Below are 14263 nucleotides of genomic sequence, written 5' to 3' on the forward strand. Positions count from 1 at the left end.
TACCCAAAAAATGTTGATCCTTGGGCAAGACCAGAACAGATGGAAATGTTTTACTCCTTGGGCCCCACAGTTTCTCCAGCAATTAGAGTGATTAAAATAATATTTACTTTGTGCAGGGGTAATAAAAAACCTACAGATACTCTTCCAACCGTAACATCTCCATGTATTAGAACTAGAAATTCTCCACTGAAAAGCGCACTGCTCATACCAAATGTTGTCTGATATTGCTATATTTGTTTCACTTTCCCATTTTTTTTTGATGTAGGTAGTATTCCACTTCTTAACCTCTTGTATACCCTTGTACAATCTTGAAATCACCTTAAGGCCTGTGTCAGCCTGATAAGCCTTGACAAATATACTCAGAACAGGTAAAGAAAAAAGATCTGTTCTCTTAGGTATAAAATTATATAGATGATGCCTAATTTGTAAGAACCTAAAAAAGTCCGTTTTACTTAACTGGTATTGATCTTTTATTGATTGGAAGTCCCTAAGAATTCCCTTATCGTAAAACATACAATATGCCGTTAAACCTTGTCCAGACCATTTTTTATATCTTACCTCTAATTCATTAGGTAAAAAATCACTGTCAAAAGCGCACCATCTTAAAATCCTAACCTCTTCAATCCAATCATTCTTATTAAGAAATTGTAACCAGAGTTTTAAAGGTAGGTTAATCCATTGGTTTCCTTGATGAATTTGTTTTTTAATAAGTCTCACATCCCCTAGAATTGCCTGAATTGGAGAATCTTTTAAGGTCACTGTTTCTAGTTCTAGTTCTTTCCATCTCGCTTGATAATCTACATTACACCAACACACTAATGTCCTCAATAATAATAGTCTTTCAAACATGGGAACCCCAACCCTCCTTTGTCTTTAGCCAACTGAATATTTTGGTATTTAATCCGTGGTTTTTTCCCCTGCCATATAAACCTAGAGATTATTTTGTCCCATTCCCGAAATTGTTTGTCAGTTATTTCTACAGGGAGTGTTTGGAACAGGTAGAGCATCCTAGGCAAGATATTCATTTTAACTGTATCTATACGTGATTCAAAATTTAAAAATGGTAATAAATTCCATCTTTTAATATCCTCATTTATTTTATAACTTAAAGGATTAAAGTTTGCATTGTATATCTTAGATAAATCTTTATTTACTCCAAGATACTTCATCTGCTCCGTCTCCCATTTCAAATTGGCTTTAGCCTTAATTTCATAATTGGGCTCATAGTTAAAAGTTAATATCTGAGTCTTCGATATATTTAGTTTATAACCCGATATTGAACTAAAGATCTCCAGAAGTGACAATAGCTTGGAGAAAGTAGTGTTTGGATTTGTCAAATAAATCAAAATATCGTCAGCAAACAAGGAAATCTTATGCTCTCGACCCATGATCTTGACTCCAGTAATAGTATTGCTTTGTATTACACTTTGACTCAGGGCCTCTATAAAGAGAGCAAAGTGTGAGGGGCTTAGAGGACAACCCTGACGTGTCCCTCTCTGTAGGTTAAAAACATTCGAAAGCGCCCCATTAACTTTGATTCTTGCCCTTGGTGATTTATATAGTGCTTGTATAATCTTGATAAACGATGGAATCTGAATTTACCCATGACTTTGTATAAAAATTCCCAATTAACCCGATCGAAGGCCTTTTCTGCATCTAAGCTCATAAGGACCATCTGAATTTTATTTTTCCTAACATAATCAATAACATGTAGTGTTCGGCGAACATTATCTTGCGTTTGTCTCTGCTTAATAAAACCAGTCTGATCCAAACTAATTATCTGAACAAGAATATTTTCAATTCTTTTGGCAAGAATGTATGTAAATATCTTAAAGTCCTGGTTAAGAACACTAATGGGGCGGTAATTTCCACAGTCAAGCCTGTCCTTTCCTTCTTTAGCTATTATAGAAATAGAAGCCTCATTCCAAGATGGGGGAATTACTCCCGTCTTTAAAATATAGTTGAATGATGTTCTCATCAAAGGAATCAGTACCTCTTTCATTTCTTTATACCAGTCTGATGGGAATCCATCTGGGCCTGGGAATTTATTCGGTTTCAATTTTGTAATAGCTTTTTTAATTTCAAATTCAGATATGTCCTCAATTAGGGTTATATTCTGTTTTTCATTCAACTTTGGTAAGTCGAATGAATCTAAAAAAGATATCATACCTTTAGTGTCCACTCTAGGTTGTGTGTATAGTTCTTTGTAGAATTTTAGGAAGGTTGACTGAATATCTTCAAGTTTATACACAATGTTATTTGTTTGAGGGTCCTTTATTTTATATATTGTATTTTCTAATTGTTGTTTTTTTAATTTATAGGCCAGTTGGGCAGCTTAGATAATGTCACTTCAGAAAAGAATATAGCCCATATGGTTTTCACTGCCCTATGCATAGCCAAGAAAACAGTCCTCATGAACTGGAAAAATAAAAATAATCTTAATTCTAACCAATATAGAAATTATCTATTAGATTACATTAGTCTTGATACAGCCTCTGCCACCACATCAGATCAATTGCTCTGGGCTCCTTTGATCAGCTCCATCACCTAGTGGGGGTGGGGGGTCATAGTTTGGTCCCGCCTTCACTGTTGTGATTGGTTTGGGGGTAGGGACAGGCTTAGGGCGTCGGGGGGTTCCCCGGAGGCATCTTCCTTGGGGGGCTCAACCCGGGGTAGCGGTCATGTCCGGTTAGGGGCTCTGTTGGCTCTCCGGTGACTGTTTCCTCGCAGCTGCGTGCAGCGGGGCTAGGGGAGGGTCTGTGCTGACGGACATGGGTTACTGACCTGGTAGCCTGGCTGCCCCTGGGTGGGTCCGGGATGGGCGTGAGGTTCTGGGGGCGCTCCGTCTCTGGGCTGGGACCCGGACCGGGCCTCGGGGGCTTGGGTCCTGGTTGGTGTGTTGCCGGGGTTGTGGGCGGGTGGGTGCATGGGGGCCCGGCCCTGGAGCAGGGTGCCGCCGGTGCGTCGAGCCACCTGGGGGGCTCTTCAACTGGTGGGGGAGATTGTCACATCTTGCAGGAGCTTTCCTCTCCTCAGGAGCTCCCTCTGCAGGAGGGGGAGATACAGGAGAGGTGGAGGAAGATCTCAGCCTGGGTGTTTATTGTCTTATGTAGTCTAGAAGATGACTGGATGGTGGGGTGGGTGCAGTTTTCTCTGTGGTGGGGTTGGGTGGACTGTCCCGGGCTCTGTGGGCCTGGGCCCCCTTTCCCTGGCGGGTCGCGGAGTATGGGGGTGCCTACTGGGGTCAGCGGGGGAGCTGGCCCCAGGGAGGGGTCACTTGCCCCTCCCTTCCTTCCCTCCCCATCTCCAGCTGCCTCCCTCTTCCCGCTCCACCACAACCACCCACACATGCAGGGCCTTGGAGTAGGGGTATGTCACCAGGGTGCAGAGGAGGCTACCCCCCCCTCTGTCCCCTTCTGGCTGCCTCTGCCTCAATTTTATCCCACAACTTAGACATTCACATTACTCACACTCTCATTACACATACATATAGGATGTTGGGGGTGGGCACGATACACGGAGTCCAAAGTACCATCAGGGTGTACACCCCACCCCTGGCATCGTTGCCCACCTCTCAATTTTAAATACACGTAGACATTGAGGGTTAGCAGGAGGGACCATGCGCTTACCTGCTGCTCTCTGGCAGGTAGCTCCATGCCCTCCTGGGTTTTAAATGCACCTTAGAACACACATGCATCAACATTACAATGAGCGGGTGGAGGGAGGTTCGGAGTCTTCTCTCACCCCTGTTCTCTGCGACCTGCTGGAGCAGGGGGGCTAGGCCTAGGAGGAGTTGGCCGTCCGACTGCGGTCTGGAGTGTGGAGCCTTCCTGCTGCTGCGGAGTCGGGGCGGTCTGCCTCCCCCCACCGCAGGGAAAAGGGAAACACCACCTGGGTCTGGGTGCAGTTCCCCCCTCCAGGGGCAAGGGCACCTAGACCCGGTTTGTAGAGTACGCTTGGGGAGTGTGATCGTGTGTACAGCGTCCCTTTATGTCTGTCTCCACGTTGGTTGAGTGTGAAGTACATATGAGAGCATGAGGGTGGGAATGGATGTTTGTATCTGTGTGTGCCTGTATGTCTGTGTCTATATGTCAGGTTGGGTGTCAGGCGCCACCTCTCTGGGGACATCTCAGGCCCTCCAAGGTTTGGAGGCCTATCTCCCCCTACCACCACTTCCCCTGCCAGTGGCGGACTCCCTCAGACATCGGTGCGTTGGTGGTTCTTTGTGTCCAGGGATGGGCGTCCAGGTACACACCGGCTCACTCCTTGGCGGCCGCTTATCGGGGCCTGGAGCCTGGGGCTCGCTCGGGCCACTTTGGAGGTGGGGTGCCCCCGGCCTCTCGGCCTGGGGCTCGGTCACTCAGGCGCGGCTGGCTGCCGGCGGAGCTCACGGGCGCGTCACTGCAACTCCCCCTGGCTTCTGCTCCGCGGCTGCTGAGTGAGCCCTCATCTGGGGCTCTTCTCAGCTCTTTCCGGGACAGTGGCGCGGCTGCCCCTCTGTTGGTCTTCCTTGGTCTCTTGTGTTCTGGGGGCCTCTGGATGTCTGGAGTTTTGATCTCCTCCACACCTGCTTCACGCCCTGGAGGACAGGGCTGTGGCCCCCCCACACCCTCTAGCAGATCATTACATGAAGGAACCTTTTAAAAACAAGCGCGTCCATGCTCACAGGTGTACACACGGGTGATCACACCCACAAACTACACCCTTTTTGGCTCCTACCTCAAAGCACACTGTGTTCTGTTGATCTTATGTGCTGCACAATAATGTTTAATATTTAGTATTTACTGTCATATTCCCATATATCATTGTGATGTTGTTTATTCTATTACTCTTGTTCTCTTCTGCTTGTTTTCTTTTTTCTTTCTCAGCAGGTGATCCAGGTGATTGATATATGCATTTTTTTTCTCTGCCCGTTCTGTTGGTTTTTGTCTTTTGCCCTTCTCCCCCGTCCCTCTTCTCAGCTGTTTCTCTTTCCCTCTTTCTTTCTCCCCTTCTTTCCCCCAGTCAAGTCTGTCCCGTATTCAGTAAGTGAAAATAAAATAAACAATAAAAGGTGAATCAAATGGACCATTACGGCAAGGCTGGGATGGTCAGTTTGGTAAAGTAAATCCGTTGGGCATCTTTCTTTGCCTTTAGACAACAATTCTGATGCAAAAGAGCCAAACGGGACAGGCAAAAAAAAAAAAAAAAAAATAAATAAATAAATTTATAGGCCAGTAATTTAGCAGATTTGCCTCCTACCTCATAGTATCTTTGTTTTAAAAAAAACCATATTTTTTTGTATTTCACTTGAAAAAATTTCATCGATTTCGTTTTTCTTCTTTTGTATTTCTAATTGTAAATTTATAACTGCGGTTATTTTATGGGCATCTTCAAGATATTGTAGTTGTGTCTGGAGTTTTCTTAAATGCTCATTTCTCTTCTTTTTTAAGTTAGCTCTGTAACCTATGAGTTTTCCTCTTATCACTGCTTTTAGGGCAGGGCTGCCCAATCCCGGTCCTCGAGAGCTACTATCCTGCAGCTTTTAGATGCATCCCTACTCCAACACAGCTGAATCAAATGGTTTGATTACCTCTTCAGCATGCCATCATGTTTGGCAAAGGCCTGATAACAAGGCATTCATTTGATTCAGGTGTGTGGGAACAAGGATGCATCTAAAAGCTGCAGGACGGTAGCTCTCGAGGACCGGGATTGGGCACCCCTGTTTTAGGGCATCCCATAGAATACTCGGGGAAACTTCTTCATTATTATTTTCCGCTATATAATCTATTATATCTTGACTAATTTGTTCTTTCATCGTGCTTAGAATACTTGTATTTAATCTCCAGGATGTAACTCTTCTTTCGTATCCTAGCACTACTTCCAGGTACAGTGGGGCATGGTCCGATAAATCCATCACTCCTATCCTGCAATTGATCACCCTGTTAAAGTCTTTTTGATACATAAAAAAATAATCCAGTCTAGAATAAAATGAATGAGGGTGAGAAAAAAAGGTATAGTCCTTCTTGTTGGGGTTTAGTTCTCTCCATACATCTATGAGCCCTACGTCCTTTAAGATTAATTTGATGTTTTTGGTTATTTTATTCAATCCCGGAGCGTGTGGGTTTGATGAGTCCAAGGACGGGTTGAGGCGAACATTCCAATCTCCTCCCAAAATCAGAGTACCTTGTGCCTCTCCAACAATCAATTCAAAAACCTTTTTGAAAAATTTTATCTCTGATCCTGGGGGAGCATATACATTTATAAGAGTAATCAGTATACCCTCCAGGTACCCTTTAACTAACACAAACCTCCCCTCCTTATCACTGATTTCTTGGATGCATTCAAAATTTAACCTACTAGAGATTAGAATTACCACACCCCTTTTAGAGCTCTGAGGGCAGGAAGAGGAATACTGATTAAATTTCCATTTCTTTAATTTATCATGTTCGAGCTTCGATAAGTGAGATTCCTGTATAAAGGCAACTTCTATTTGTTCTCTTTTTATTTTTGACATAATTTTACTTCTTTTAATATGGCTCCCCAGACCATTTACATTAAATTAGTTACCTTACAGGGCATTAATGTACGACCTTATATAATTCCAATCTCTGTACATAGCCAAAGATCGAAAAGTACTCCCCCAGAACAGAAGAAGAAGAAAAAAAAAACCAAAAAAAAAAAAAAAAAACATTGTACAACGAAAACATATAATCATGTTGACTTCCAAAAACATAATCGCTATATTAGCTATATTTGGTGAGGGAAAAACTCTTCTGTCCACTTGTGGAAGAGTGCCCTCTCCGGCACACAGGCCGAAAGCCCAGTGGTCTGTAGGGTCCAACTTATTGTGCAAATAGATGACCCGACTTTAATGTAATTTTATATGCCCTCTTTATAAGATTAACTAATTATATAACAAAACAAGTTAATCGAAATAAAATTCATATACTCAGTTCATCTTAGGTCTCAATATTCTTAAGTTTACCTCTCGTATAGTGCTCCGTCACACACTTGCTGTTTATCCACTGTCATCTTGGTGCCTAAATATCTGAAGGCGTTCCTTGAAACCCAGCTTTGGGGTTGAGTTTCCACCTTTCTTCTTCGTACTTGTTTGCCAAGTCTGCTGTTTTAATTGATCCAAGAATGAGTCTCTGTCTTTCACAACTTCTACCGATAATCCCCTCTTCACCATATCGGTAGTCGCTTCGTGCGCCGTGTTGTATGTCACAGTTCCCTCTCTGTAGAACACCCTTAGCTTGGCCGGGAAAGGCGTCTGGAAGCGAATATTGTTCTCTTTAAGCACCTTCTTCGCTGTCGCATATTCCTTTCTTCTTCTTTGTATCTCCGGGGCATAGTCATTGTCCACATATATCCTAGAATCCTTAAAGTTGAGGCCCTTAGCCTGCCAGGCCTTCTTAATAATGTCTTCTTTGATACGATAACTTGCGAGTTTAACTACAATTGAGCGTGGAGGGGCTCCTTCCGGGGGTTTTTTGCCACCGGCTCGATGTGCTCTTTCAATTCCCAACACCGTGGGGCGGGAGAGACTCGTTGTCTTTTCAAATAGATCCTCTGCAAAATTGACAACGGATGGAAATTTGTCCTCTTCCCCTTCCCTCACGCCATATATTCTAAGATTCTTGCGACGTGACCGTCCCTCTAAATCCAGTAGCTTAGATTCGCATCGCAACTGAAAATTTGCTAATTCAATTAGCAGCTCCTCCGAGGCCTGGATTCGAGTCTCCATTACGTCTATGCGTCCCTCTGCTTCTTCGAGTCTTATACCAATGCCGACGACCTTCTCCCTTATGGCATTAAACTGATCATTTGTGTCTTTTCTAAAAGCACGTAATTCTTTTAATATCATGTCCATCGTAGCTGGGTGGTCCTTCGCTGTGGCGTTAGCATCGGGTTGCTGGTCGTCTTCCATATTGCTGCTAGCTTGTGACGAAGCATCTTCTTCTGCTTCAGTACGTTCTCCTACATCCTTTTTCTTGGATTTTCTGGGCATTTCTATTCCTTGGTATAGTACCCCACAAAGATAAATCCAAACTTTTTATGTTTCGAGTTAGGTAAATTGGGGTAAAAAAAAAAAGTCGGGAGCAACTATCCTACACTGCCATCACACGACCCGCCAAACCGGAAGTCCCGATGGGGAAGGTTACTTTTAAAATGTATTCCTCTACAGATTACAGATTACATGCCCCAAAATGTATTCTGTAACGTATTCCGTTACGTTACTCAATGAGAGTAACCTATTTTGAATACTTTGGATTACTTAATATATTATCATGCTGTTTACAACTACGTGAATGTGATTTATTACTATTACTGAAGGTCCCCGGCTCCGAACCGTAGTAAAGGGACCTCTGGCTAATACGTCGGGTTCTGTGTCGGCTCGTAGCCGAAAAATAGCTTTACTTTGTTGTCTGGGTCAACTTTGCTAGCGAGAGACAGAGAGAGGCGTTGAAAGGCTGCTGCAACAGAACTTATTGTTTCAGAGGAAAACACGAACACGGTGTACAGTCGAGTCTTAACAGCTTACTTACAGCTGGGCTCGTCAGGCTCTCTTCTTGGCTGCTGTGGTTATTATTATATTTACATGCTTCCAGCTCCCGTTTCTGCTCCGTGACAGCTCGTACTTTTCCTTTCTCTCCCTCCTCGCTCACAGACACATCACGGGTATGGCAGTCCATTCTCCCTGCAGCACCGACTACACCGCCCATCAGGCTACATGCTTTAGGGCGATGCCTGTAACACTCTGCCTATTAGCTTAGCACAACAACAACAACAACAACAACAAAAAGGCGCTCTCTCACCCAGAAAACACACAGTCGCAGAGAGAGCGCGGCACCCTGTAACCATGGCAACCATAACGCTGCCGCCTGGAAGAACAGAACATACCTATAAAACAAAACCCAAACAGTCCTGACCCGCCACAATATGAAACAGGAAAGTACCGCCATGTAATCCATTTATTTCAACAAAGTAACTGTATTCTGAATACCACCTTTTTAAACGGTAACTGTAACGGAATACAGTTACGTATTTAAAATACAAAATATGAGTAACGGCTGTACATGTACTCCCTTTACTCCCCAACACTGACTACTGACGACGTGTCCTCATAACAGGCATCCCTCAAGAGTCTCTCCTGCTGCCACGCTGACGGCGTATGCGGCCAAACGGAAGAAGACAGTCTATATTCTTAGCAGCATGCACAGCGTGGTTCAGACTGATAACACCACCAAAAGGAAGCCAAACACTGTCACCCTTTACAACAAAACAAAGTGTGGCGTGGATGTGATGGACCAGATGGTTCGGGAGTACACTGTCCGCAAAGGAACACGGCGCTGGCCAGTCGCCGTGTTTTATAACATGATTGACATGGCAGCACTGAATGCACATGTGCTGTATCAAGCATGCACAAAGGAAAGACTTCCTGGTGGCGCTTGCAACAGAGTTGGCTCACTCTCATGTAGCTGCGAAGAAGGCAAGAAAAGATCAGTTGCTTCGGGCAGAACCCTCCACACCGAGCCCTGGAAAAAGAGCCACGTGTCAGGTCAAACACAGATGCAAAAAAAATCAGGCCACTGTGCGATGTGTTCACTGCTACAGGTACACATGTGGTAAATGCAGACGACAGATACCGTGGCAGTGCCAGGATTGTGAGTGATTGCTGAAAATGTTGAAATGTACTCACTCACTTTTTATCATTATTTGTAAATATGTGTACAAATGGTTGGTTTTTTGTACTGTTTTCATCAATAAATGTCAGCAACAAAGGACATACAAAGGACATGTGTTGATTTCTCCCTAAGATGGCAAACTGAAACACTCCAAGTTGGTGACTTTTGGAGATTTGTTTCCCTGGATGATTGAGAATGCATCAAGATGAAACACAAAAGGAAGCTCACCGCTTTTAGCAGCTCCCCCACCCCCTCAATCACTCACCCCCACTCCCCTCCCTCCAGAATTCCTAGGTAACGACCTAATATACATATGAATGACTCCAGCATTTGACTGACTGCTCTCCGGCTTTTAAAGGTAGAAACGCAAAATGATGACTCCGCGGGGGTCTAAGGTAGAAAACCAAAATGACTGCTCTCCGGGGGTCTAAGTGTTAAAGCAATGGATTATCAGGGACTGTAACATCTAGTCCTTTTACTGAATCACGAGATAATGTGAGAGTGTGATGCTTCCTTTCTTTTTTCTCATCTTTGCTGTGTTTTTCGTGTAATAGCTGTTGTTGCTCAGTGATGGTTATTGGGGATAGTAATTGTAATTGGGAAGAATTGGGAAGAATTCTGGAGAACACAAAAAAATAATTGATGCAAGGAAACAAAGACAAAGAGGAGCATATCCGCTCCGGGACATGAACACCTACGCCCGCCCGTGATCAGGTACCCTGCTGGGATAATAAGCTGACCAAAGGAGGAGAAAAAAAAAAAGCAAGATCCAGCCATTACTCCTATCTACTACCTACTATCTACCTACTCATATCTCCTTCATCGTTCCAATGCTGAAATATGTGCTGAGCAAGAAAGACTTTAGGAGACCAAAGGATACTAGTTTTGAAATTAAAGTTATTGTCACGGTTATATCAGTCGGTGCTGACACTCAAATGTCTGCAGGGCCTTGGCCCTCACTCAGACAACTGTTGCCAAGTGACAGATCAGTTGTTGCTTCCTCTTGTCCTCAGTGAGTTTCTATACACTTCCAGAACAGTGAACTGAACAACATTAGCTGCACTGAATAACTACAGATGATTTCATGTTAATTGTTAAACCAACAATCGCTCTGCGTGATACTCTTCTAAATTGCAGATAAATGCAATTAACATGGAGCAGTAGGACATCAAACGCCATATTTGTCACTATCAGGATATGAGCAGGCATCTGATTGCGTATCTGATTGGGGAAGATTGCATCCCTCCTCAGAGGTGTCCCCCCCTCCTTCATCTCTCTCCCGTGTTTTGAGCGGAAGTGGGAAGAACAGAGTGAGATTGGTGTGAAGTAATTACACTTGTGAATCTTGACAGGGAAGAGGGGACCCTGAGGCTGGAGCTCCAGCTATGAGTGCTATGACAGCTTGTCTGTCAGCTGCACTGGAAAAAGATCTCATGTTGAGAGTTAATCAGTCTTTATGTCATTCTGTTTATTCTGACATTGACAGCAGATACATGCAGATAAGATAAACACCATCTTCACCCATTGTGCTTCTCCAAGGTCTCTGTGCTGTTTCAGTGCACTGTTGAAGCGGTGTGGTCACTACCATGGCTGTCGACCAGATGCCTCTTGCATAAAATCCAAGTTGGATCTTGTTACACACCCTGAAGCTATGTGCCAAGGCTTAAGAAAACCCCCAAAGCTAAAAAAAAACAACTAATGCTGAGCCTTAAAAGTGCGTTTGAGAAGCCAATGTGAAATCGGGTTGGCTGCATCCATCTTTCATGTACAGCCTATGATCTGAAATCAAGTCTGACGTTTCCAAGTATTAAAAACAGTCCCAGTATTTTAAAGGTACAGTATGTAAAATATCATCGCTGCACTGGAGAGAAATTCAGTTTTTTGCTATTCCCAATGCAAATGCATATTGCAAGCTATTTTGGCCTCTGTAAGACAAACATCTCTTACTGCCATTCATGTGTTGTGAGCGTGGGCTGTCTGTTGTTCATCTCAGATAGGGTTTATGTCTCTTTACTCTGGAGTGAACCTGATATGAGTTGATGAGTCATGGAAGCTCAATTTTCCCAGTGACTATAAATAAAGTCCAATGACTGATATTGAGAATATCCTGAACCTTTCTGTTTGTAAGCGCTGCTGTTTCTGTAGTTGTTAAGTCGGGTTAGTGATGCTTTCTTTGAACATTGTTGGACTCGGACTCATAGCAGATACACTCACACGGTGTGAGAAAGCAGTATTTATCAGAGGGTAACTGTGATTTTCAAGTAACTGAAGCCTAAAATTAGCTAGCATAATGTGAGCAGGCTAAACCGCAGCAGTTGTTTAGTTACGTCATTGTCACATGTCTGGAGACAGGAGGACACATGCATAATTGCTGACAACATCAGAAATAAATAAGCATGTTTATGCACATCTATGTGTGTTAGAGCCCTGATGTTAGATGAGGAGATGAGGCATGAGGTGGAAATAAAGGAGGAGATGGACATGATGAAAATATCCATGCATACATTTGGGTGAACATTTAATTACACACTAATGTTTTTAAGTACAACATACTTTTTTCTCCTTACTGTAATTTTAAAATGATCTTCATCTAACAAGATTTTCAGTCTTTTAAAGTGGGGGACCATCCATCCATCTATAGTCTAAGCAGACCCAAGCCAACCCAAAGACCTTATCTCATCTTACCCTAGTCTGCCCCAGGGCCTCTTCTTGGTGAGGGAACATCTCACTAAGAACAAATCCACGATAAGTCACTTTGCTTTCCCACAGGTGGTAGATGATGAGTCCAGCAATCATTCGCACTTGGAGGAACTGGAAACAGACACGAGAAACTAGAGTCAGGAGCATGAACAGCTTGTAAGTAAAAAAACAGTTAACCTGAGCCTGATTACAAATATAGGAGTAAAAGCAACCTGGTAGTGAATAGAGCTAAGAGCTAGTCCTTAAATCCACAGCAATGATGAGAAGATGGTAGATGTGTGGTAGATGCTGCTGCCAAACCTCCTGTGACTGATGCAGTCACAAACCCACTTCATTCACAAAGCACTGTGAATGTTAAAATTCAGTAGAAAAGATTGAACTTGTCCAGTACCAGTCCATTTTCCACATCTTCACGATTTCTTGTTTCATCAGAATCCAGTAGCCGAATACTTTACTAATCAAACTCTGCACATTAACAAATAATGTTTATTACTTTCAGTTAGACCTCTTACATCTTTATAACTACTGTACTGTAAATCTCAAATAGTCCACAGCCATAACATTCAAATTTTCACCATCTTTGAGCGACACAACCAGATCCAATGTGATTAAGAAACAGCACCACCTATGATAAGCCACCTTCCTTCTGCTTAGTGTGCAGCCTCAGGCTGCTGCAATTTGGATGAAATCCTTCATGCATGGCAAGGAGCTTTTTCTGTCTTGATGGCAGTGCTTCTACCTTGGTCGGCTGATCATCACAGAGGAGGTGACTGATGATTGGTCCTTGAAAACACACACACACACACACACACACACACACACACACACACACACACACACACACACACACACACACACACACACACACACACACATGTGCAGCTAAATGACTAGCCCAAATGCTGCTGTACCAGCAACTTTTATTTGACTACTTGGGCACATAGCACAGATGTTTTTATTTTTTATTTATTTTTATTTTTACTCTATCAGACAGAATCAGTTCAAAAACAAACAAAATAGTTTCACCTGTCTGCTGCTGCACACATTAAAATCATAATATGCTCAGAAATTGTTTCATAAAGTCTATGAAAGGGTACTGAGAAGTGTGTGTGTGTGTGTTCCTGTCTAGCTATCTTTGTGAGGACTGAAATCTGCATTCTACTATACTTGTGAGAACCAACAGTCACTTGTGAGGACACACAACCCGGTCCGCACAAGTTTGAAGCATTTTTGAGGCTCAAAATGTGGTTTTAGTGTCAGAGTTACAATTAGGTTATGGTTAGGTTTAGGTTTAGGGTAAGGGGCTAGGGAAACCATTATGTCAATGAAGGTCCTCACTAAGATAGCTGAATGGGCTTGTGTGTGTGTGTGTGTTTTCAAGGCCTTTTGTGAAACATGTTATTTCATATGACTCCCTATTCTCACAGCCCAGCTCTGTTACACCTGGAAAGTGACAGTCAATTTACCACTCCTGTGTTTCATCTCTCACACACTAACCACTAAACTACACACAGGCTGTTCTCAGGAGCACAATCCCCGGCACTGCAGTGCACTTTAAAAACACTAGGGGGCAACAGAAATCTGCTCACTTCCTCTGCAAGTCACCAAAAGGGCCTTGAGAACCAATTAAAAGAGCTTTAAGAGATCTCTTGACTGACTTGGTATTTACACATTTTGAAGTGTCACATCTCTGCAATGTGACTGGAGAATGTATGTGGACAAACAGCCATGTAATCCAATTTATTTTCCCATCAAAGCATATCTTATTGTGACAATGTGCTCTCATTTGGTTTTCAAGAAAGAGATTAGAGTGGACAAAATTGAAACCTGTAAAACAAACAAACAAACAAACAAACAAAAAAAACCCCAATCAAATCAAATAAATAATATGC

The sequence above is a fragment of the Astatotilapia calliptera genome, chromosome 11, assembly GCF_900246225.1.
Source record: "Astatotilapia calliptera chromosome 11, fAstCal1.2, whole genome shotgun sequence".
NCBI classification, from domain to species: domain Eukaryota; kingdom Metazoa; phylum Chordata; class Actinopteri; order Cichliformes; family Cichlidae; genus Astatotilapia; species Astatotilapia calliptera.